This window comes from Trichosurus vulpecula, chromosome 6 (genome assembly GCF_011100635.1).
Source record: "Trichosurus vulpecula isolate mTriVul1 chromosome 6, mTriVul1.pri, whole genome shotgun sequence".
NCBI lineage: Eukaryota > Metazoa > Chordata > Mammalia > Diprotodontia > Phalangeridae > Trichosurus > Trichosurus vulpecula.
In genome coordinates this window covers 259,919,100-259,942,264 of record NC_050578.1, presented here as the reverse complement: position 1 = coordinate 259,942,264, position 23,165 = coordinate 259,919,100, and the positions used below count along the sequence as shown (strand labels likewise).

Below are 23,165 nucleotides of genomic sequence, written 5' to 3'. Positions count from 1 at the left end.
TGCTACATACCAGTATTAAGTCTAGGTCTCACCTGTGAGACAGAAAAGATTTTTTGGTGCCATTGACAACACACAGAGTGATCCTGAGCTGTCCAGCCCACACAACCAGTTCTCCCTGAATGAGTCAGAGCATACTATGAGGTGAAGTGGGGAATGGGGAGAGAGAATAAGCATTTTTTAAGTTCCTGCGGTGTTCTAGAAACTGTGCTAAGCACCTTACAAATAACACAGGATTAGAAATGGAATAAGGGTTAGTATCATCAGTGTTTGCCTGAGATCTATTCAATCTTCTGTATCCAGAGCTACGGGAACCTGAATTGGAATAGGCTGGGACAGACCCTAGCTGAGAGACCCTGATGAGATATTACTGTATCTTCATTTAAAAACATGGTCATATTATGTTGTTAAGGAATTTTCTAAGTCTAAGTTCCCTAAAAAGCAAAGTCCCAAAAATTATTTCATCATGTGTTATACAGTACAATTCTATGTAAATCCTGAGCAGGTGGTTTGGGGTTTGTCACAGGATGTCAGTATTTAAAGGTATCTAAAAGAGATTTCTTTTAAAAAAAACCATTTATTGGTAAAGCCCTGTGGTTTTATCCAACAGGGGAGATCCCAGTAAGAAAACTATCTCCAGCAAAGGAGATCAGCAACTGATCTGCAACTTAATCTTAAGGATTTACCTGAAACACTGAGACACTATTTGACATGCCCAGAAAAACACAAGCTATTTGGTGTCAGTCAGGACTTCCTAACTCGAAGAACAGTCTCTCTATCCACTCTAGCACACTGCACAGCAATAACTACTTAGCAAAAACAATGATTTAAAATATGAAGCTACCAGACAGTCTGTTTCTCCTAGCCCTGGCCCCCAGTTGAAGACTTCTACAGCCTGGTTCCTTCCATGAACCTGACATAGCCTTGTTTTGTCCATAGACATGGATGCCCCAAAACATATTCTGAGACCTTAGTCTACATGGGACAATACTGCCTAGAATCTAAGGTCTCTTCCTAGCCTCACTTCCTGTGACACACATACTCTTGCTCAATTGTATTTCATTAAAATATTGATTTCACACGTCCATTGGCCCTTTCAATGGGCAACTTTGGGAGTCTTCATACAGGGCAGCAGGACTTGAGCTCATTGGGTCTGTTTGTTAATCCTTGGTTGTGTGCAGAGCACTGGGCAGCTTCGGGGTGGGGCGCAGAGAGATGTACAAATGTTTAGACCAGAGTAGGTCCCAGCTCATCTAGAAATATAAACTAGCGGGAGAGAATATGGGGAAGAGGCCTATAGGAACCCTAAGTCTAATGTCAACTACAACGGGCAATAGAAGTATTAGTGCTGCTCAAATTCAGTTCTACATGTTATCTCAGGCAAGAAACAGCTCAGTTCTTGAATAATTACAAAGGTTGACAATAACTAGCATTTACGTAACATCTCATGGTTTGGAAAGTACTTTACCTGCGCTAATTCATTTTATCCTGACAACTGTGAGAGGGAGGTGCTCTTTTTATTCCCATTTTACAAATGAGAAAACTGAGCCTGAGAGAGGGTAAGTGACTCCCAGAGTCATTGAATGAATATATGTCCCAGGAGGGTTTGAAGGAGCTCAAGCCTCTTCTGACTCCGGGCCTATCTCCACTAAGCCCGAAGTAATTTTGCAAACCCTCAGGTCCATGTCATCTCCTCCCCTATTCCATAAGCTCCACTAGCTCCTTATTGCCTCAAATAGAAAATCCTTAATTTAGGGGCCCGAAATTTGAAATATATATTACATTAAGTTATTGAACTCAAGTTTTATTCATCTGCTCATACCTTTCAGGCATTTTTGGCCAAGTCTGGTGCATGTATGCATGCTTAGTCCATTCTGTTTCACGAACCTGAAGCACCAATTGTGTCCTCCTTTGAAATCAGTAACTTCTTTTTTCATTGGCAGTTCTTCTTGGCCCATTTTTGTGGACACAGGAATTCCAATTGCCCTTTGCTCTTCAATCCATATCTTCAATTCGCTCTCTAAATTAGGCAATTTTGCTGACTTGCTTCTCATGGCCTTCTTCTGCTGTGGAGTTTTCAGGAGGGTTTCTTCTTCCCGTAGCCAGTTTCAGATTGTTTTCTCAGTTGGAGGAGGACCAAACTTACATTCAGCAGCACGATTTCCATTAACTTTTGCAAACTGGATCACTTTTAACTTGAATTCAGCACTGTATGAGAATCTTTTCTGAGTCATTTCTGGGCAGAACGTGACAAAATGTAACCTAATATACTGGTAAAAATGTGAAACAATGAGCATAAAGATGAGTGCAAAAAAGCAGGAAATGCAAGTAAAAAAATCTACAACCACTCTATAAGATGCACCCAGTTTTTAGACCCCAAATTTTTTGAAAATGGATGCATCTTACACATGGAGAAATATGGTAACCCTTCTCCTGTCTCCTACTTTTCCATTCTTCTTGCATTTTGTTTTTGTTGTTCAGTCATTTTTCAGTCATGTCTCACTTTTCATGACTTCTCTTTGGGTTTTCTTGGCAAAGATTTTTGATTGACAAAGAGGGATTTGTCATTTCTTTCTCCAGCTTACTTTACAGATTAGGAAACTGAAGCAAACAGTGTAAGTGACTTGCCCAGGTTAAAACAGCTAGTAGTGTCTTAAGCCAGATTTGAACTCAGGAAGATTCATCTTGCTGACTCCAGGTCTGGCACCCTATCCATTATGCTACTTATGTATTTAGAGTACAAATACATATATAACAAGTGTATACTATATATATATATATAGATAGATAGATATGTGATATTAATTTACTTACAGTATCTTTAAGCATAATATTGTCTCCCTGCCTATCTTCTTTATTGTTTTATTACTACTATGGTGTTTTCTGAAACCATGATTGCTACTATTTTTTGAAGTCACGTAAAGCATCATGGCTTTTTGTAAGGGGTTGGTGCCAACCCCGGGGCTGTTGGGACCACTAGCACTTGGCCTGTTTCCTGGGTAAACCAGACAGGCTTAGTAGGAGTGGAATAACATGGCACCCGGAGGAAGGGCCTCCGCCCTTGAGAAGCCCCTATAGTCTTCCTATACATGCAGGCAGAGCCTGTCCACGAGGGAAACACGAGCCCAGAAGGAGAGACCCAGTTGGCCATTACCTAATGCTTTTGAACCGTTGCCTAATGCAGTGCCTTGTTACTTTAATTACTAGGACATCTTTGATACTTTACGGGGACATCCTGCCTCATGTCTCACGTAGCCCATGTAGCTCTAGTACAGAGAAGCAGGTACCATATTGCAACAGTCCCGATCCTTCCCATGCCCTTGTAGATACTATAGCGCAACATCACTGATTATTCCCATGCCCATGCAGAGACCCGTACTGCAACATTTCTGTTCTTTCCCATGCTGTCATCCTCATAATCATTAGCCTCCTGCTTATGATTATGCATTGCAAACCCTATAAATATGGATGATTTCCCCCAATAAATCAGAGTTGCTTCCATCTTGACTCCCACCTCATTCATCGCATACCGAGACAGGTGCTTGGTGGACAAGGACAGGACCCCCCAGAGGAGACTGTAACAGCTTTTGTTCTAGATTCTAATTTTACCTCTATGTGAATATTTATAAGTCAATTATTTGTTATTAATAACATATTATTGAAATGAGATTTCTAATGTATTCCGCTGTCCTCTTCTCTTTTATAAAAGAATTCATCCCACTTCCTTTAACAATGCTGATTATTAATTTTGTCTTTTCGCTCACCTGGACTCTTGTACTTCTTAGTCTCTTTGCCCTAGTTCCCTTTTGCAAAGAAAGAGGAAGTGACAAAAAAGCAATTTGATTAGCATGTGATGTATAAATGACAGAATCTTTTTCCACTTCATTACCCTTCATGTCATTCACTTAGCCCAACCAATCATAGATTCTTTTTAATCTTTCTCTTTTTCTCCTTAATTTCTGCAAGAGTCACCTTCCATCAAATGATGAGTTTATTTTATTTTAGTACACTCACTGAACTAACCCGACCTCCTATTCACATTTCCCTTTTCTTTCCCACTGTCTGCACCAATTCTTCTATTGAGTTGCATGGATTTCTAAATAATGCTATTTGTATGTCAAAATGTCCAATATTTTGGCCTCATTTAAATAAAATTAAAGATTATGAGATGTCAGATCTATACATTCCTTCTTCCATTTTTTATGCTCTCAATCTCATACACAACTATTTCATGTAAGACATCTGTTACCCATGTAAGATGACTATTTCCATGTGCCTAGGTTTCTCTATAGACAAGTGGCTAGAGGGGAGTCTTTTGTAGATATCTCTGTAATATTGCCCAAATCTCTTCAGGAGGATCTTTAATTCCTGGCTAAAAGGAAGAAGAGAAAAGAGACCATGAAGCTGGCCACTCTGTTTTCTCTGAGAGGGGGGTACCATACCAGAACAGTTTTTTAATATCAAAAGCAGGAAATCAAATAACTATTCTGTTCCATATTAATTAAAGGGTAAGGATGACCCAAGATTACACTAATAGACTTTGATTCGTTCCCACCAAATGATAGTTGCACAAAAGACATTTCTTTTTTTTTTACATTTTAGTACTTTAATGCACGTTCACTCACAACAACTCAGTGTCACAATCATTATTATCCGCGTTTTGCCGATGAGGAAACTGAACCTTGTAGAGGTTAAATGGCTTGTCCACAAATACTTAGCTAGTGATTGTCCAAGGTGGAATTTGAAAACAGGCCTTTTAGTCTTGAGGCCAGCGCTATTTCCAATACATCACACTCCTTCTGTAACAGGCATTTTTAACCTTCTTTTGCGTCATAGACACTTCAGTAAGTCTCTTGAAGCCTAAGGACCCCTTCTCAGAATACTTTTTTTTGTTAATGCGTAAAATAAAATGTATAGATTACAAAGGATACCAATTATAATAAATTACAGTTATCAAAATATTTTTGAAATGCCACTTGATTGGACACAGGTTAAGAATTTCTGCTAAAACATAGGTGTCAATCTGGTCCAAATCCCCCATTTTCGATGTGAGAAAACTGAGGCCCAGAGCTGGGAAATCACTTGCTCAAGGTCCCACACCTCATTAGTGGCAAAGCCTGGACCGACATCCAGGTCTTCTGGCTCGGTCCAGTGTTCTTTCCACCATGTCAAGCTCTTAATGAACTGAATTGGAGATGATGGTGCAGAGCTTCCCCACTTCATTTCTCCATTTTGTGGCATCCTCCCTCTTCCACTCTACTCAGGTGTCTAGAATTCTTATGCCTTCTTTCTCTTCCTCTCTACCAAATTCTGCTCATAGGAGAGGATTGGAAACTTATTCAAACTGAGTCACAAAGGGCAGATGATTGTTTAAAATGTTACCCTCCTGAAAGACTTGTCTTTCCAGAGGGATCAAAATTTTAATTGAAAGGAATAAAGATTTAATACTGAGTTTCGGGCAATAGGCCCTGAAGACAGGTGTTTCGGGGCAAGAAAGCAGCAAACACACTGCTGGCCAGCACCTGCAGGAACCAGATTAAAATGTATTTGGGAAATGTTTAACAAAATAAATAAAAATACAATAAATCATGGATAATATTAATATATGGCTTTCTAAATCAATATACACCCCATAGGACATGTATTGTTTAGTGGCCTCATTTCTATTTGAGTTTGGCACCACTATTTTGGGGGACGGGGGAGCCAATTATAAGTGAGATCTGTGTTTAGGGTAAAACCTTGGGTTCCTTATCCATACCACAGGCCCCTCTTAGCTCTAGGATTCTAGGTCTAGGACAGATAATAGAAGAGGCCCTTAGGCTACTGAAAGGAGGGTCTGGCTTTCACCTCCAGAGAGGTCAGCTGTGGGGCCAGCTGCAGAGCTTCCCTGTCTCCTAGGGGCTCAGCCTGATGAAAGGTGAGAACGCGGAAGGCCCTAACACCTCCCTGGCTTAGGGATGTTCATCCCTATTGCTTCCCAGTCCTGAGGAGGGTCGAGAGCAGAATGCATTGAGCCATGAGAGGGTTGGATTGGGACAAATTCCAGGTCTGGGATAGCAGTGGTCCTGTTTAGGACTTCCTGTGGTGTCTGTTGCTGCCTAGTGGGTTGTAGACTAAATTCCCTTCATCTCTGGTCAGCGGGTCTATTCAGGTGCTCCCACCCCCTCTTTGAGGGCCACCTTTCTTTTTTTTAATTTAATTTATTTAACAAATTTAGTTTTCAGCATTGATTTTCACAGTAGTTTGAATTACAAATTTTCTCCCCATTTCTACCCTCCCCCCCACTCCAAGATGGTGTATATTCTGGTTGCCCCGTTCCCCAGTCATCCCTCCCTTCTGTCATCCCACTCCCCTCTCATCCCCCTTTCCCTTCTTCTCTTGGTGGCAAGATAAATTTCTATGCCCCATTGCCTGTGTATCTTATTTCCTAGTTGCATGCAAAAACCTTTTTTTTGTTTATTTTTGAAGTCTGTTTTTAAAACTTTGAGTTCCAAATTCTCTCCCCTCTTCCCTCCCCACGTGCCCTCCCTAAGAAGTCAAGCAATTCAACATAGGCCACATGCGTATCATTATGTAAAACCCTTCCACAATACTCATGTTGTGAAAGACTATGTTTTGCTCCTTCCCAACCTATCCCCCTTTATTGAATTTTCTCCCTTGACCCTGTCCCTTTTCAAAAGTGTTTGGTTTTGATTACCTCCTGCCCCTATCTTCCCTCCCTTCTATCATCCCCCCTTTTTTATCTTCTTCCTTCTTTCCTCTGGGGTGAGATACCCAATTGAGCGCGTATGGTATTCTCTCTCAAGTCAAATCCAATAAGAGCAAGATTTACTCATTCCTCCTCACCTGCCCCCTCTTCCCTTCCTACAGAACCTCTTTTTCTTGCCCCTTTTATGTGAGATAATTTACCCCATTATATGTCTCCCTTTCTCCCTCTCTCGATATATTCCTCTCTTATCCCTTAATTTGATTTTTTTTTTAGATATCATCCCTTCATATTCAACTCACCCGGTGCCCTCTGTCTCTCTGTCTCTCTCTCTCTCTCTCTCTCTCTCTCTCTCTCTCTCTCTCTCTCTATATATATATATATATATATATATATATATATATATATATGTATGTATATATATATGTACACACACACACACATATATACATATATATACACATACATATATACATACATACATACACATATATGTATATATATATATACATACCCATCTACATATATGCATATTCCCTTCAGTTACTCTAATACTGAGGTCTCATGAATCAAACACATCATCTTTCCATGTAAGAATTTAAACAAAACAGTTCAACTTTAGTAAGTCCCTTATGATTTCTCTTTCTTGTTTAACTTTTCATGCTTCTCTTGCTTCTTGTGTTTGAAAGTCAAATTTTCTATTCAGCTCTTGTCTTTTCACTGAGAAAGCTTGAAAGTCCTCTATTTTATTGAAAATCCATATTTTGCCTTGGAGCATGACACTCAGTTTTGCTGGGTAGATGATTCTTGGTTTCAGTCCTAGCTCCATTGACCTCCAGAATATTATATTCCAAGCCCTACGATCCCTTAAGGTAGCAGCTACTAGGTCCTGTGTTATCCTGATTGTTTTTTCCACAATACTCAAATTGTTTCTTTCTGGCTACTTGCTGTATTTTCTCCTTGACCTGGGAGCTCTGGAATTTGGCAACAATATTCCTAGGAGTTTTCTTTTTGGGATCTTTTTGAGGAGGCCATCTGTGGATTCTTTCAATTTCTGTTTTACCCTGTGGCTCTAGAATATCAGGGCAGTTCTCCTTAATACTTTGTTTAAAGATGATATCAAGGTTCTTTTTTTGATCATGGCTTTCAGGTAGTCCAATAATTTTTAAATTATCTCTCCTGGATCTATTCTCCAGGTTGGTGGTTTTTCCAAGGAGATATTTCATATTGTCTTCCTTTTTTTCATTCCTTCGGTTCTGTTTTATAATATCTTGATTTCTCATAAAGTCACTAGCTTCCACTTACTCCAACCTAATTTTTAATGTGGTATTTTCTTCAGTGGTCTTTTGGACCTCCTTTTCCATTTGGGTAATTCTGCCTTTCCAGGCATTCTTCTCCTCATTGGATTTTGAAGCTCTTTTGCCATTTGAGTTAGTCTATTTTTTAAGGTGTTGTTCAATATTTTTTTCCGTATTTTTTTGGGTCTCCTTTAGCAAGTCCTTGACTTTTTTTTCATGGTTTTCTCACATCATTCTCATTTCTCTTCCCAATTTTTCCTCTACTTCTCTAACTTGCTTTTCCAAATCCTTGTTGAGCTCTTCCATGGCCTGAGACCAGTTAATGTTTTTCTTAGAGGCTTTTGATGTAGGCTCTTTGACTTTGCTGACTTCTTCAGGCTGTATATTTTGGTCTTCTTTGTCACCAAAGAAAGATTCCAAAGTCTGAGTCTGAATCTGAGAGTGTTTTTGCTGCCTGGCCGTGTTCTCAGCCAACTTACTTGACCTTTGAGTTTTTTGTCAGGGTATGACTGCTTGTAGTGTAAAGAGTTCTTTGTTCCAAGCTTGAGGGGATGTGCTGTTGTTTCCAGAGCTATTTCTATACAGCCAGCTCTGCCACACCAGCACTCCTCCTTCCCCAAGAACAACCAGCCAGGACCTGACTGGGATCTTAAGCAGGCTATGCACTCCTGCTCTGATCCTCCACGTAATTCCTCCCACCAGGTGGACCTGGGGCCAGAAGCAACTGCAGCTATAGTTCTGTAGCTGCATCACCCCTGCTCCCCCCAGGGCTGTGGCTGAATTGCAAACTCTATCACCCTGTCCCCAGCAGCTTTTCCCACTAACCTTCTCTGTTGTCTTTGGTGTTTGTGGGTTGAGAAGTCTGGTAACTGCCACAGCTCACTGATTCCGGGTGCTAGGGCCCGTTCTGCCCAGTTCCTGGTCTGGTTGGTCCTGCTGCCACCCACATTGGGCTCCGTTCTCCTCTGCCCCCAGCTCCATGAGTAATAGACCTCATCCAGCGACCATCCAGGCTGTCCTGGGCTGGATCCCTGCTTCCCTCTGCTATTTTGTGGGTTCTGCAGTTCTAGAATTTGTTCAGGGCCATTTTTATAGGTTTTTACAGGGACCTGGCGGGGAGCTTATGCAAGTCCCTGCTTTCCAGCTGCCATCTTGGCTCTGCCCCTCCACAAAAGACATTTCAAATCATCTTACTATGATGCAGGAACCATGTAAAGTACTAGAGATAAGAATAAAAGAAAAAAGTTCCTACCCACAGGGAGCTTATATTCTAATGGAGGAACAAAACACATGAAGGGTTACTGAAAGGGAAACAGGAACAGATGCCATGGTGTTGTGAAGCAATGAAAAGGAAGTGGCAGGAGATGCGGGCCCTGGAAAGCTAAGGCAAAAACTCACCTATCAAAGTTGATGAGCCCTGGGCAGTCCAAGGTACTGGTGAAAGATGATGGTCATGGCCCCAAAGCAGAAGGCACAACTTATAGAAAGCTAGAAAGTGGCATATCGCTAGAATACTCATTAAATTGTCAATAAATATTTGTGAGTCAATAAGTCAAATTTCTTGTTGGTTAGTAGGTTACTTGCATGTGAAACATTATGACCGCTTTGGGTTTTTCTTGGCAAAGATCCTAGAGTACTGTGCTATTTCCTTCTCTAGCTCATTTTACAGATGAGAAAACTGAGGCAAAGAGTGTCCAGTGACTTGTTCAGGGACACATAATTAGTGTCTGACTCCAGATTTGAACTCAGATTTTCCTGACTGCAGGGCTGCCACTCTATTCACTGAGCCACCTTCCTTGATAATTTGAATACATGCCTAATAGATACTGGAGGACTACTACTTATCTGAGAAAGTTTGCTATTCTTCATGTAGAAGGTAAGTACATAGTGGAATTTTATTATGAAAACCTAATCTGGAAAATTCAAATTCCCATTGTCCTCTCCCCAGCTCACTTTGGGTCTGATGGAAAAGCTCTCCAAGACACCCCAGGAATGAGCTCTCATAAAGAAGGCCTAGAGATTGTCTACTTGACTGTGCTTTTGTTTGGAATCCTGGGAAACATGTTCCTTCTTTATCTACATAGCCTGAAGTTCATCACTAGTCACAGGAAAAGACCCATTAGCCTAATAATCATCAACTTGGCTTCAGCTCATGCCTTTATGATTATTTTCAGAGGAATCCCCATAATAATAGCCACTTGGGGATGGCAGTCTTTCCTGGATGAAATCATGGGTAAAATCTTAACTTATTTCATAAGAGTCACCCGAGGTCTTTCTCTTTGCAACACCTGTCTCCTAAGTGTCTTCCAGGCCATCACCATCAGTCCTAACAGTCTAATGTGGGCAGAGATCAAAACCAAGACCTACAAATATATTGTTCCTTGCATTTTACTCTGTGGGATTTTCAATGTTCTGATAGATATCATAGTGGCTGCAAACATAAATGATACAAGGAACAGCAGTAATGAAAGATGGAGGATTGGGCATAGGTCTTTTAACTTTCATGCCACGAATGTCATAAAAATTGTAATCTGGAATTCAGCTCCTGATGCTCTGTTTATGGGTCTCACGATCTGCTCAAGTGGCTACATGGTGTTTGTCCTCTATAGACACAGCCAGCGAGTCCAGCACATTCACAGCATGAGCTTCTCCCCCAGATCACCCCCTGAGACCAGAGCCACCAAAGCCATCCTGATGCTTGTGGTCATTTTTGTCTGCTTTAACTCAGCCAGTTCCCCTTTCATCATTTATATGGCGTCTGCTAAAGCAACTAGGCACTGGGGGATACGTTTCACCATTGTCCTCTCTCTGCTTTATCCAATAGTCAGCCCCTTTATGTTAATTATCATTGACACCCAAATGCCCAGGTCTTTGCATGTTCCCTTAGGTTTGAAAAGATTCATCCGGGAAGAACTCCCTGGTTGATGAGAATTGTTGGGGATAATGAAAAGGAATTAGGCACAAAGGATGAATAAGGCATCCACTCCTTTCCTCTCCAGGATACACAGCAGACTCTACCTCACAGGACTTTCCCTACATTGGCATAGGAAGTTCTGCATCCTGGATCACAAACAAAACATCTTACCTTTCCAATAAAACCTACATGTTTTTCTTTCTTCTTGAATTCTCACAATGGTACCACTAGTCACCAAAAGTTTGAAAACTCAGAACCAGCCTCATTTCTTCATTCACATTCACCTCTCATATACAAATTGATCGCCAAGTCTTGTTGATGCTACATCTATAATATTTATTATTCTATTCCCTTCCTTTCACATCAAAGGTCCCCATTCTAGTTCAGGCCTTCATCACCCCTTACCTGGTACTCTTAAGAGATTCTTCTTATTTGTCTCCCCTACTCTAATCTTTCTCTTATAGAATTGGTCAAATACTGCCAAATTAATATTTTCAGGCCGCAGCCTTAACTGTGTCACTCACCTGCTCAAAAAAACACTAGTGGTTTCCTATTGCATTCTGGGTTAAAAAAAATTCCTCTAAATTTGAAATCTACATTCCCTCTCAAGCTGATTCCAGCCCCACCTCTCAGTCGAACCTCATATCATTTGCCCTTATATAATCCAGGTCCAAACTAAACTGGCCTGAATGTTTTTTCCTTGTAAGATATTGAAGCTCCTGCTCCTTTTTAGCATCCCCATGACTGGAGAGGACATTTGCCTCAACTCCACCTTAGAACCTTCCTAGCTTCCTACAAAGCAAAACTCAGGTACCTGATCCCACAAGACATTTTTCTTGGGCCCAAGAATTATGTGTGCTTTTACATAATTTGTGCTTTCACATGCAAAAATGCATGTACACAAATACAGTTACTTCACATTTGCTCTATATAAATTTTGTATATATTTACCTGAGTATATTTGGGTTTTCCCCACATTAGAATATAAGCTTCTTGAGAGTAAGTTGAATGTCTTTTTTACCTTTGTATTACCAGGGACTAGGACAGGGCCTGGCATAAAGTGAGCCTTGAAAAAACTGAATATTGAGGGATTTCTAGGGATAAAGTCAAGATGGTGAAATAGAGGAAGCACTTTGCTGAACTTTCCCAATATTCCCCTCCAAACAACTATAAAATAACACCTCAAATTGAATTCTGAGGTGGCAGATCCAACAAAAGGTCAGGGTGAAATATTCTTCCAACCCAAGATCAATTAGGAGGTTGAAAGGATCTGTGACATGGGAGGAAGAGAGCAGAGGCTGGCCAGGAGTCCACATGGATAAAACCATAGTGATGGGACAAGACAGTGGCTACAGAAACAGCCACAGCTTTGGGAGCTGTCAAGCCAGATTTGGTAAGGGGACTTTGTAACTGGTGAGAAAGTTATTATACAGGGCCACTGTGCCAGCATGAGACATAGGACCGAACACTGTTTGGTAACTCCATTGCCTATACCCATTTCTGGGTAAAAGTTTAAGGGTAGAATGAATCACTTTTGGCCAAGAGGGTACAGGTCTCCTGAGAATCAGTACCAATTGCAATCTGAAGGGAACAGGGGGCCTGAGGAGCAGTCACTTTCAGTCATAAGGGATGAGGGACTAACTAAGCCAAGGCCCTGAGGATCAGTATCACCTCCAGTCCCAAGAAAGCAGAGATCCTGAAAAGTAATATCAACTGCAATCCCAAAATATCACAGATTATTCATGGGTAAGGACCAAAGTAGAGTGCCAAAGATCAGTGATCACAATTCTTCCTAGATTATACCACATTGGAAGCACCAAAATTTTCTAAGCCCCCAGAACTATTTCTGATAACAACAGTGCAAAAAATCCAGGAGCTCATACAATGACAGTCTCCCACCCATACTGGTAACAGAGCCCAAGTTTAACATAAAGTACACAAGCAAGAATAAGCTGGGAAAAAAACAAAAAACTAAAAAGGAACTTGAACTTAAATGATGCTGTGATGACAGGGAAGATTGAGAGAGAAACTCAAAAGAGGACATTAATACCAAAATAGCTACAAGCAAAGTCTCAAAGAAAAAATGAGTACTGGACACAAACCCAATAAGATTTCCTGTAAGAACTAAAAACTGATTTTCAAAATCAGAGTGGTAGAGAAAATTTTAGGTAGAGAAATGAAAGTAAGGGGGAAAATTATGAAAAGGCAAGTAATATCTGGGTAAAAAATACTGAATAAAATAACAGCTTAAAAATAGAATTGTCCAAATGGAAAAAGAGCTACAAAAGCTTATTAAAAATAATCCCTTAAAAATTAGAATTGGGAGCCAATCATTCTTGAGACATCAAGAAACAAAAAAAAAGTCAAAAGTGGAAAAAGTAAATGTGAAAAATCTCATAGGACCTGGAAACTAGGTCAAGGAGAGATAATTTGAGAATTGTTGGTCTTCCTGAAAGCCATGATGTAAAAAAGATGCTAGATAGCAAATTTTAAGAAATTATAAAGGAAAAGTGTCCCAATATCCTAGAATCAAAGGATAAAATAGAAATTCAAAGAATTCACCAATCACCTCCTGAAAAAGATCCCAAAATCAAAATGCCTAGGAATATTACAGCCAAATTCAAGAGCTCCCAGGTCAAAGGGAATATACTTCAATTGACCAGAAAGAAATCATTCAAATACCATCTAGCCAAAGTCAGGATCACATAAGATTTAGCTACCATATTAAATGAACAAAGGACTTGGAATATGATATTCTGGTAGGTAGAAGAGCTGGGATTACAACCAAGAATCACCTACCTAGAAAACTGAGTATGATCCTTCAAGGGGAAATATGGATATTTAATAAAATAGAGCACTTTTCAGTATTCCTGATTCAAAGACCAGAGGTGAATAGAACATTTGAGTTTCAAATACATGACTCAAGAGAAGCATAAAAAGACACACATGAATAAGAAGTTATAAGAGAATCAATAAGGGTAAACTATTTACATTTCTAAATAGGAAGATGATACATATAACAAAATCCTAAGAAATCTATCATTATTAGGGCATTTAGAAAGATTATGATGATTATGCTTGGATGATGTAAAAAAAGTGGATGGTCAAAAAGAGGGATCCCCTGGGAGAAAGGTGAAAGCATAGTTAGAAAGGGGAAAATTTTCTTATATAAAAGAATCATGGAAGGAAGATCTTTTTCAGTGAAGAGTAAAATGCTGGGATGGGAGGCAGGCAGTACTCGAATCTCAATCTATTCTAAACTGAGTCAAAGAAGGAAAATTATATATAAACCATTAGGTATAGAAATCTATCTTACCCAATAGGGAAGATTAAGGGATAAAGAAGGGTGATGGTAAAAGGCAGAGAGCATAAAGGAAGGCAGTGGTCAGAATACAATAGACTTAATAGGAAGGAAAGGATAAAAAGGAAGAAAGATAAACAGAATATAATATGATAAAGGGAAATGCAAAATTAGTAGTCATAAATGGGAATGGGATGAACTCACCTATAAAATGGAAGCAGATACCAGAATAGATTAGAATCCAGAACCCAACAATATGTGCTTTAGAAGAAACACACTTGAAACAGACTCATACACACAGAGTTAAAATAAGGGGCTAGAGCAGAATCCATTATGTTGTATCTGAAGTTAAAAAAAATAGGAGTAGTAATCATTAACTCAGACAAAAAAAAAGCAATAGACTTAATTAAAAGAGATAAGCAGGAAAACTAAATCCTGCTAAAAGGCACCATAGACAATGAAGTAATATCTATATGCACCAAAGAACATAGCATCAAAATCCTTAAAGGAAAAGTTAAATGAATTATAGAAGGAAATAGTAAAACTATAGTAGAGAGGGACCTTTACTTTCCCCTCTCAGAGCTCGATAAATCTAACCATGTAATAAATAATAAAGAAGCTAAGGAGATAAATATTATCCTAGAAAAGTTAGATATTATAGATCTTTGGAGGAAGACTGAATACAAATAGAAAAGTGTATATCTTTTTCTCAGCTGTATATGGCAACTTCATGAAAAATTGACCATGTATTAGGGCATAAAAACATCACAAAGGCAGAAAATCAGAAATGTTAAATGCATCATTATGAGACCACAATGCAATAAAAATTATCTTCAATAAAGTACTAAAGAAGCAGAAATTAATTAGAAACTAAGTAATCTAATCTTAAAGAATGAGTGGGTCAGTCAAAGGACAAATCATAGGAACAATTAATTTAACTAAAAAGAATGACAACAATGAGAAAGTGCACCAAAATTTGTGGAATGGTTGGTGAAAGATCGTATTTCTAATAGTTAACATCAATAAAACAGAGAAAGAACAGGTCAAGAAGTTGGGTATGCAACTAAAAGAACTAGAAAAAGAACAAATTTAAACCCCCAATTAAACACCAAAATGGAAATCCTGAAAATCAAAGGAGAAATTCATAAAATTGAAAGAAAAGACTATTGAACTAATAAATAAAACTAGGAACTGGTTTTATGAAAAAAAAATTAATTTGATTTTTTTTTAAAAAAGAAGAAAACCAAACTACCAGTATCAAAAATGAAAAAGGTGGATGCAGCACCAAGAAGATACAATTAAAGCAATTAGTAGGAGTTATTTTGCTTAATTACGTATCAGTCAAATTGAAATTCTAAGTGAAATGGATGTGTATTTACAAAAATATAAATTGCCCAGATTAACAGAACAGGAAATAGAATATTTAAACAATTCTATCTTTAAAAAGGCAATTGAACAAGCCATCAATGAGCTCCCTAAAAACATTTTTTAAAAATTCCCCAGTACCAAATAGATTTACAAGTGAATTCTACCAGACACTTAAGGAATTCCAGCTAAGCTCTTTATAATGCTAAGGAATGAAGCCATTAAAGTACTTCACTCAATATGCCAGCAAATTTGGAAAACTCAGTGGCAGCCACTGAATTGGAAAAGATCAGTTTACATCCCAATCCTAAAGAATGGCAATGCCAAAGAATATCCAAATTACCAAATAATTGTGCTCATTTCACACGCCAACATGCTTATGCTTAAGATTCTACAAGCTAGGCAATATGTGAACTGAGAAATACCAGAAGAGTGGGCTGGTTTTCAAAGGCAGAAGAACTAGAGACCAAATTGCCAGTATTCACTGGATTATGGAAAAAGCAAGGGAGGCTTAACTGACTACACTAAAGCCTTTGACTGTGGCAAGTCCTCAAAGAGATTGGAGTACTGGATCATCTCCTGAGAAACCTGTTTGTGGGCCAAGAAGCAACAGATGGAACCAAACATGGAACAATTGATTGGTTTAAGACTGGAAAAGGAGTACTACAAGGCTGTGTATTGTCACCTTTTTAATTTATATGCAAAGTATACCACGTGGAACACTATTATGCTTTACAAAGTGATGAACAGGATGGTTTCAGAAATGTCTGAACACTTACATGAACAGATGCAAAGTGAAGTGAGCAGAACCAGGAGACCACTGTACACAGTAACAGCAGTATTTTAAGATGATCAACCATGAAATTAGTTTTTCTAATCAAGGCATGATGCAAGACAATTCCAAAGGACCCATAACACAAAAACCTCCAGACTGAACTGATGAACTCTGGCTGCATATTGACATACACATTTTTTCTTTGTTTTTTCTTGGAGGTTTTTTGCATGTGTTTTCTTTTGCTATGTGGCTAATATGGATATATGTTTCCATGATTTCACATGTATAATTGATATCATATCACTTGCCTTCTCAAGAGGTGGAGCACAGGCAGGATGGAGGGAAAGAATTAGGAACTCAAAATTTTTCAAAATGAATGTTAAAAAATGTTTACATGACATTGGAAAATATTTAACAAAATAAGAATATTTATGACAGTAATTAAAGAAATGCTCCTCCAGTGGTGCTTCACTCTTAGAATTTCTGTATCTGTACTGTCTCCTTCTCGGTATAGCAGCTCCACACATTGTTCTATTTCTCAATGGGCTCTCCCTACGCTGCTTGCTTAGAAATGAACAGAGGTGGTCTCTCACCTTACATCTATAAACCACCCATGCAGAGATGCTTTGTGGGATGTTTTGCTAAGCTCTCCCTTTGAGAAATCCTTTGTTTGGTTTCAAACTTTGGAATATCTAAAATCACTTTGTATTGATTGATTAGGATCTGCAGTTCCAATGAAGTGTTTGCCTAGGCACCAAGGTAGAGTGCTGGACCTCAAGTTGGGAAGAAATTAAGTTCAAATCCAGCCTCACATTCACTGGCTATGTGACCCTGGGCAAGTCACTTAACCTCTGCTTTTCTGTTTCCTCATCTTCCAGGGCTTTTATGAAGCTCAAATGAGATATTTGTAAAGTATTTCAGAAATCCTAAAGTGCTATCTAAATGCTAACTATGGGAGTGGAAGCAGGGGTCAAGAGTAACTGTAGCAGGTGGGAGCTGCAGTAACCAAGAGGTGTCCAGACACCAGAAAAGCCTGTCATGCACCAGAAGGACCTACGGAAGTCCCATGCACAATGCCCCTACTGAGGCACCTTCCAAAGAACACAGAAATGATGCAAGAAGGCAATAGAATAGGGAAGAGGGGGGAGCTTCAGTGTCATCCATAATAGAAAAGCTTGGCAGGAGGTCTAAAGTCCAGGCATAGGAGGCTTCACATAGCAGCAATTAATGACTCTGCCTCCTTCTTCTCTATATCATATACTGACCCTCTCTTCTCCTCCCCTTTCCTAAGACACAGGAAATTTCTCTCCAGGTGGTTCAGAGACATTCCTTTGGAGAGTCTCATTAATCTGTTATTGTTGATGAGACAAAAGTTATCTTTGCACCTGAGACAGTTGGCTTCTTCCTCTGCCACATCCTAGTTTCTCCCTGCTAACAATGTCACTTTGCTAACAGGTGAAATTATAATCTCAGCTCTAAGGGGAAATGAGGTCAGACTCAAATTTCCTTATAATTCCTGCCCTGACAGTGCCCACTTCATGAATACTCACACACCAACTGGCACAGCTCTACCACCTGCCTGCGAATAGAGAACAACGTGGTAAGTGACTAAAGGTCTCAGCCTCAGAGACAGAAATTGGGAGACTCCCTTCCAGGAGAAAGAAAGCAGGCACCTCAGTCTCTGGATGATGGGGATGGGGCAGGAATTCCAGGAAAGTTGCCTAAATAGAGATATTTATGTCACTGGGACACAGGAAGGGCATGGTACCAGCAATGGGGGGCATGGTTAGGCCTCTTCCTCTGTTGTCTCCCTGCTCTGTACCCTACCCTTCTAGACTAGGGCAGAAGAACGTGTGTGGGATGGGGGAAGGAGAAATCTCAGTTCTAGACCCAGGTGATGAAGGATTCTGCCTCAGCAGCAGCCCCAGAGACTTACTGAGTCCCAACCAATTACTGCCTCACGATCTTGATGAAGGGAAGGGCAATAGTTGCTCTGTGGGATTCCAGCCTAAGGAATAGGAGTTCCTAAACTCTAATTTAGCTCTTTCAACTGAGAGAGAAGGGAACGTGTCTGTGGATCTCAAGACGTCACAGAGGGAGCTCAAGGTCATGATTATTTTCCTATATTTAGAGATAAGTATGGGAGGCAAGAGCCCTGGCTTCTGTTCCCAGGGCCTTTAGTTTTTCTGTTTCCCACCACCTAGCCCCAATACAATGCCTCATAGTTTGCTGAGATCTGATACAAGGAAACAACAGCCTGAGGACTCCTGTGGGGACAGGCAAACTGCTCCTCATGTGGCCACAGTGGCTCCCCTTCTATGGCCCCGAATCCAGCATCTGGCATGTGTCAAACTTACTGTGCAAAGTGGTTTGGGGCTGGAATGCGGAGGCGCTGAAACTCCATTCCTGCCTCCACCATCTCCCCCTCAGTCTTTCTCTCTTCCCTTTCCCAGCATCCTCTCTGTTCCCAGCTGCTTAACATGTGGCACATAGTAAGATTTAGCCCCTTTCTACATCTTTCAAGTTATATTTTATACACAGTGAAAAGAAAACTATCTGCCTGCCTCTAGAAGCCTTGGCATCTGTATAGTATGATGGGAAGTGAAGAGCACTTAATTTAGAGTCAGAAGACCAAGGCTCAGATTCTGGATATGCCACATATAGCCTGTGTGACCTTGGCCAAGTCACTTCCTCTGTCTAAGCCTCAGTTTCCCTGTTGTAAAAAATGCTATCTGAACTAGAAAGCTTTCAAGGTCTCTTCCAGACCAAGTTCTATCATGCTAGTAATAAGCAGTTATTATATTAAAGTGTTAAGTCTTTATCTCTGTTCCCTAAGACAAATAGGATTCATTTTTGTTCCAATGATAAAACACCGTGATCTCAAGCAGAAGACCCCAACCAATCAATTCTGCTTGTGTGAGTCAAAGCAGGCCTTGGGGGATGAGGTAGAGAATAAATATTTATTCAACAACTACTATGAACCTAGAACTATGCTCAACATTTTACAAATATCATTAGGATTAAAAATTATTGTTTGTGTTTGCCCAAGGGCTATTCAGGTGCTATGGGTGCCTGAATTGAAGTAGGCTAGATTAGCTAGGACAGACCCTGGCTGAGACACCCTGGGGAGACATCGTTGTCTCTTCATTTGAAAATATTGTTCTAAAAAATATAATGAAGCCAAGGAATTTTTTAACTTAAGTCTCTTAAAGGACAGCTAGGCGGCAAAGTGTATAGAGCACCAGGCCTGAAGTCAAGCAGACTCATCTCCCTGAGTTCAAATCTGACCTCAGAGACTTGTTAGCTCTGTGACCCTGGGCAAGTCACTTAACTCGATTTGCCTTGCTTTCCCTCATTTGTACTAGCAGTGGGAGAAGGAAATGGCAAATCATCCCAATATCTTTCGCAACAAAACCCCAAATAGGATCACACTAGAGTTGGACACAACTGAAAAACAATTGAAAAGCCCCTTAAAAGCAGCAAACAGGGTCACAAAACTCCCGAGCAAGGTGCTCAGGGCCTGCCACAATGTGCTAGTATTTAAAGGCACTGACAACCCTCACAGTCCTTAACTGGATAGAGAGAGAGAGAGAAAAAACAATTAACTGGTATAGCCCAGTGATTTTATCATAGTAGGGAGCTCTCAGCAAGGAAACTGCCTCCAATAATGTAGCTGTTCTGCAATTTATAATCTTAGAGATTTGCCTGGAACACAGAGGCATTAATGGACCTTCCCAGAGAAACACACCTATATACAGTACCAGAGACAAGATTTGAACCCGGGTCCTTCTGACTCGGACAGCCCTTCATCCACTACAGCACACTGCCTGGCACCATCTACTTGGCATAAATAATTACTTAAAATAGGAAGCTACCAGATGGTCAACTTCTTCCCCAATCTCAGTCCCCTACCTGACATCATCTTCAGCCTAGTTCCTTCCACTGCCTTGCCAAAGGTTTGATTTGTCCATAGATCTAGGCATCTAGGAAAACAATCTGAATTGTTACCCAACATAAGGCCTCATTTCCTAAGGATCCAAAGTCTCTCCTAGCCTTACTTCACTCCCCCACCCCACATGTATTCTTGCTCAATTGAATGTCTTAAAAATATTGGGGTTTGGGGCACCTTTCCATTGAACTCCCTTGGAAACATTTTGAAAGCCTTATAAAATATGGCAGCAGAACTTCAGCTGGTTCAGTTGGTTCATCCCTTGTTGTGCTCAGGTTGTGCACTGGGGGAAGGCACAAAGGTTTAGACCAGATCAGGTCACAGCTCTCCTAGAGACATAACCTAGAGAAAGGAAATGTGGGGGAAAGGCCTATGGGAACCATAACTAATACCAAAAACAACAGGCAATATAAGCATTAGGGACCCACAAACTCTACGCTACATGAATTCCCAGGCAAGAAACAGCTCAAGTCTTGAATAATTCAAATGGCTGACAATGGCTAGCCTTTCTATAGTGCTTTAAGGTTTGCAAAACTCTTCATCTATGTTAATTCATTTTATTCTCACAACCCTGAGAACTAGGTTCTATTTCCACCTCCCTTTTGCAAATGGTGAAATTGGGGCTGAACAAAGCGAAGTGACTCGCTCACGGTCTCACAGCTGGTGTGTCTGCAGCAAGATTTGAGCTATGGTCTTCCTAACTCTAGATCTACCCCTCTATCCACCAGACCAATGTTTTTCTAGGGCTTTAAGTTTTAAAGGCATTTTCCCTTTCAATAATCCTGTAAGGCAAGTAGCGTAAGGTTTCTATTTCCCAGTCGTCATTGTTGTTCAGTCATTTCAGTCATGTCCCCATTTGGGGTATTCTTGGCAAAGATACTGGAGTGGGTTGACATTTCCCTTTCTAGCTCATTTTACAGATGAGGAAACTGAGGCAAACAGGGTTTGTGACTTGGCTAGGGTCACACAACTAGCAAATGTCTGCGGCCAGATTTGAACTCAGGAAGATGAACCTTCCTGACTCCAGACTTGGCCCTCTATCTGCTGTGCCACCTAGCTATTCTTACTGATCCCTGAGGAGAAAAATGAAAAAAACCTGCTTTCTCTGGGTGTTAAGAAAGTTTAGATTTTTTCTTAGGATGAAGAAAAGTAGGAAAGGTCATAACTATCTTCAAGGGAGATAGACTTCCACAATATTTTTTCCCTCAAAATGCCAGTGAATGGTATATAAGCATCTGAGGACTGCTTAAAAGACAGGTAAAACTGCCCCTGACTTGGCCACAGTGGCTCCCCTTCTCTGGCTCAGAATCTAGCATCTGGCATATGCCAAGGCAGCAGAAATGTGCAAACTGCATGGGGGCTCTGATGCAGAAGCTCTGACCCTTCATCATCTTCCCAGAAGTCTTTCTCTCTTCCCTTTCCCAGCATCCTCTCTCTTCCCAACTGGTGAAGTAGCCACCAATGATGTTGGTATGACCCTTCAAGAGAAGGGTCATGGTAAGTAACGTTCACAAATCATAGATGTCAAGCTGGAAGACACCTTAAAGTCCAACCCCTTCATTTTGCATTTGAGGAAACTAAGCCCTAGAAATGTGTGGTGACTTGCCCAAGGTCTCACAGGAAGCACGTGACAAGGCTGGGACTCAAATCAAGGATCTCTAAATCCAAATTGGACATTCTTCCTACTGAACCACACCAGACAATGCTGTATAGAGGTGTGTCTTGCAGGCCTTTAGTAAAGAAAAAATAGCTCAGAGAACAGGAGAGCCAAAAATGACCAACAGCTGGCTGTTGTAATATCTCTGGATCCATACACCATCCCCCCAAAAGAAAAAGGATATTGATGACCTTACGGATATAAGCCAATGCCCCTGGGTAGGTGTAAGGTGGTAAGTCCGACACCTATTCCCAGGAAAGGGACAAGGTAAAGACAGTCTTGACCAGGAGCTGGTGTCAACAAAGTGACAAGGGCATGTATGAGTGAAGCAGTAGGCTAGGAGGAGGTTCCAGTAACCTTGAGGCATGTACCATGCTCTCTTTCCTTTCCTAAGGCTACTTGAAATCAAAATTATGAAGACAGAGTTGCATGCAGATTATGGGCCAGGGTTAATGGACCAGTGGCCATAGAGTAGAGCTAACTAGTTTTGGAAGGAAGACCAAAAGAACTCGGTAAGAATCAACTGCCTCCTTGAGCACACATTTTGAGCCTTTGATAATCCACAGAGCACCGGCAGTTAGGAGTCATAGAACCCGGACAGGCATTCAGCCCCCTCTATCAACTGGGCCTTCCCAAGTATCCAACCTGATTTCCTATTCTTCTGCAGTATGTTTTATCTCCTCTGGGCAACCCAGTCTCTTCACTCTCTTCACTGTGACATTTTCATTTCTTCTTGCATACCTGCAATTATTTTTTCCATATCTGGAATTTTCTTGCTCCTTTTCAGATCCTTCCCATCCTCATGTTTCACCTCTCTCAGGAAGCCTGACATTCGCATTGAATAAATGCTAAAGTATGCAAATGAGCTAACATTTGTTGGCCCCAGTTTCTACATCTGAAAAGTGATGATAAGACTATTCCTTCTCACAGAGTACTTATAAAGTTCCATGTTAAAATAAGTTTTAATTATTATTACACAGAGTTATTTATTGGTGTCCACCAATTGGTATCAAACCAATGAGTTGTCTGGTGGATGCTGACTTGTGCTCCACCACATGGGAAGGTTTGATGCAGCCCATGTAGAAGGTGGGGAGGATGGGGAACTTCACTGGGAATGTTTCAATCTGTAACAGTCCATATCTTTTGCATTTCTCCCAGGTCACTTTGGATCAAAGCAGTTCTTTTGCCCAAGGCATCGAAGGA

The 23,165-nt window shown here is 40.4% G+C and overlaps 1 pseudogene; it reads left to right on the top strand.

Moving 5' to 3' along the window:
- Positions 1 to 9,993: 9,993 nt before the first annotated feature.
- Positions 9,994 to 10,825, top strand: LOC118852711 (annotated as a pseudogene).
- Positions 10,826 to 23,165: the final 12,340 nt, after the last annotated feature.